This window comes from Miscanthus floridulus, chromosome 18 (genome assembly GCF_019320115.1).
Source record: "Miscanthus floridulus cultivar M001 chromosome 18, ASM1932011v1, whole genome shotgun sequence".
Lineage (NCBI taxonomy): Eukaryota > Viridiplantae > Streptophyta > Magnoliopsida > Poales > Poaceae > Miscanthus > Miscanthus floridulus.
In genome coordinates, this window is record NC_089597.1 from 127,000,034 (window position 1) to 127,003,633 (window position 3,600).

The following is a 3,600-nucleotide window of genomic DNA, read 5'->3' on the forward strand; positions in this document are numbered from 1 at the left end:
TCACAACTAAACTTTAGTGGGCCAAATTATTTAGCTAAGGTTTAGCTAAGCTGAATCCAACGGGACATATATATAATTATATAGCAGCAATATAGATTTTTTTATAAACGGCACAAATTGAAAAACTAGGCACCGTCACTGACCTCTGGGTCCTACTACCTATATAACTGCACACAACATTTTCTAATGTGCGAACGCATAATAGACCGGCCGGCCGTTCCTATCCTACACTGTATAATAATGAGAAGCCAAAGGGGCATGAGTGCATGACCCTGATAGGATCGGATCCATCACAGCCACATCCTAGACTCCCACATCTTTCGCCGCCTGGGTGGCCTCTCCTGGCCGGCCTTGTCGCCGGCTCCACATCCTCTACCATGGCCGCCGCCCAGAGAAGGTTCAGGAACCTCTCTACCCTCTCCTCTACCATGGCCGCCGCCCAGAGAAGGTTCAGGAACCTCTCTACCCTCTCCTCTACCATGGCCGCCGGCCCAGAGAAGGTTCAGGATGACCGAGGGGCTGCCGGCGTGAGGCATCGCCGCCTTAGGCGATGCCGCCACCGGTGAAAGGTCTCGCCTTGCTCCCCGTCCTCGTCGCAGCTGCTTCGTCGCTGTTTCAGATTCAGATCCGCAGCATAAGTCCGGTAAGATCAGGTCTAGCTGTGGCCACAACACACTCCCCCAATTCCCCATCTGGGCCTATATGGGCCGCGATTTGATTTTCCGGTTTTTGGAAACTAGCAATCCGCCGATTCGTTCAGCAACCTTTTATTTGAAGAGTTCAAAATCGTTCCCTCTCCAGCATTTTGGTTTCATTCTTTAGTTTTAGTCCCGTACCGCTCGGGAACGCAGAGCTATCGAAAATCAGGCTCTATAAAACACGGGGGCCCTTCCCCTTCTTCCAATCACCCTAAAAATCGATTCCACGCGAGCCCAGGCATAACCCAGCGCTTCCGGAGGACTTCGTCGGTTAAGGGCTCTTTTCTCGAGAAGGGAAGCGATGGACGGAAACGGGTAATTTTTTTTCGCAAAATATGACAATTTTTTTCGCATGTAACATATTTTTTTTATGTCGGGTAGGTATTTCGGGTTGTCGATAATTAGGTCTAGTTCTTCGCTTAGGGTTTATTGTGTTTTGATAATTAGGTTTCGCTTTGTTTTTAATTTCTTCTCGTAATGGTACCCAAAAAAAACTCGTCGGGCAGCAATTTGTCTTTCTTTGACGTGATGGATAGCTGCGCTTGTCTTTTTTCGACGGGTCTGTAATTCTTAATCCTCTACTGTTTCTGCAGTTTCTACGTTGGTTCCATGTTCGTCCCGTTCCTGGTTCGAGATGGCGATGAGTCGCCAGATCGTGTTGACCTCAGGTTCGAGCTCAACAAAACCTTCCCTACCCTATCTGAATGTTTGATGGTTTCTTGGTATCTTCATTTCTGTACTCTGTTGAAGTTTGCTCTTACCAGACTGTCCTATATTGTTACCTGTTAAAAAATTTATTATTAATGGTGCAATTCGGTATTATACTTATGCAGTCTGGCCTTTGATATTGGAGAGGATTCTGACGTCCCTCGTGTCCCTCTCTTCGATGACAGTGAAAGGTGGCAGCAGTTCACGAACTTTATTTTTATTTGTCTTATACACATTATCATTGACCTCTAACTAGCTTCCTCGTTACCAGGAGTCGTTTCACACCACTTAGTCCCAATGGTAACATCAGTTCCCACATGTGCTGAGAAATCTTTATTTGCTTGGCGAAGCGTGTTTGTAATTTGGGTGCTATTCATTATCTGGCTTCCGTTGTCTTAGTTGACTAGATTATGCTGTCTACTATTTATTGCGTCCACAGCTGTTCTCATTTTGAATCACCTTTCATTTAGCTTCTATACTGTTATACAATATATAATTCTGCTTTTTACCACTATATACAATATTTCTGCAACTTATCAAATCGTCTGTTGATTTACTACAATTCTAAAATCTGTAACTGACTTAGGGCCTCTTTGGCACGGCTTATGCCGGCTTTGGCTTCATCTATTTTGCGCAAATCGAGGCACTGTAGCGTGAAGCCGTTTTGTAAGCCGGGGTTAAAATGAACTAGAAGCCGGGAAAAGCCAGTTTTTCTGGCTTCACCAGCTTTGGCTTCACCGGTGAAGCTGTTTTGGATGAGCCGTGCCAATGGGGGCTTTACCATTTGCTTTTCTTTTTCTTTTTAAGCAGTCTGGTCTAACATCTGTATTTTATTTAATAGTTAATGATGCGATTTGATTGCATGTTCTATTGTCTACATTATTATTATCCTCTAACTAGCCCTTGTTACCAGGAGTCATTTCAGAGCACCTAGTCCCAATGGTTACACGAGTTCCTATTTCGTTCTATGCACTTACGTGTGCAATTTTTGCACAAGTTTCTACTTTTTTGTATATTTGTATGGATGTTTTTCTCTAAATAATGGCCTACTCCTACTCCCTCTGTTCCAAATGGCAAGATGCATAAGATAATAATATAGTTCTGCCTTAGTTGCTTCATAAATGTTGTGAAATGGCACAATGCTAGATTCCAGTCGTAAGTTACTTTTGGAAGTACTCTCTCTTTATTTCTGAATTAACAAGTGCTATCTGGATCTATGATAATTGCTCGCCACTTCCTTGTTACAGCTTCTGAAGTTTGATCTTATTATTTTGAATTGTTCTACTTAAGATCCATTATTAATGATGCAATTTTGAATTGTTCTACTTAAGCAGTTTAGCTTCAATTGGCAAGGAGTCCAACTTTGCTCCTGAATCTTACTCAGAAGATGACAAAAGGTGACATCAATATCTGAAGTATTCCATTTTTATTTATTCATCTTATGCATTATTTTCCTTTTAATAACTAGCTTCCTTGTTAACAGGATTCTTTCACATCGCTTAGTCCTATTTTGGATTTTTGGTACTATAATATGCTCTTACATGTGCTGAGAAATCTTTACATGGACATTTCTCATCACTTGTCCCCAATGGTTTCTGTTTTGTTATTTATAAAATTATGTTGTCTAGTAAGTGAGCTGATCTATAATAATGGCTCACCACTTCCCTGTTACAGCTTCTGAAGTTTGATCTTATTATTTTGAATTGTTCTACTTAAGATCCATTATTAATGATGCAATATTGAATTGTTCTACTTAAGCAGTTTAGCTTCAATTGACAAGGAATCCAACAAAAGGTGACATCAATATCTGAAGTATTCCATTTTTATTTATTCATCTTTGCATTATTTTCCTTTAATAACTAGCTTCCTTGTTAACAGGATTCTTTCTATTTAAGCAGATCGGTCTGAAATATTTTGTTTTAGTCGTTGATGATGCAATTTGATTTTGTATTTATGCAGTTTGGATAATGTGATCGCAACTTCATGTGGTCTGACAGCACCACCTGTAGGCCAAGGAAGAAGGTTGACACCTGATTTACTCTAGTTTTAGTTTTTTTTGTTTAATACTTTGTGCTGGTCTCCTGTTTTAGTCTACTCTGCTGGGTAAGGCCCATCACTTTGTGCAGCAGTTTTGTATGTTTGTAATTTTCATGCTGCTTGACAATTTTGTTTTACTATATATTCTGAGTTACTG

The 3,600-nt window shown here is 40.8% G+C and overlaps 1 long non-coding RNA gene across 1 annotated transcript; it reads left to right on the forward strand.

Moving 5' to 3' along the window:
• The first annotated feature begins 243 nt into the window (after nucleotides 1-243).
• LOC136522239 (uncharacterized) lies at nucleotides 244-2,731 on the forward strand. The gene is made up of 4 exons (XR_010775823.1): nucleotides 244-643; nucleotides 1,292-1,366; nucleotides 1,532-1,597; nucleotides 1,678-2,731. It is a non-coding gene; the product is annotated as an uncharacterized lncRNA (long non-coding RNA).
• The last annotated feature ends 869 nt before the right edge of the window (nucleotides 2,732-3,600 follow it).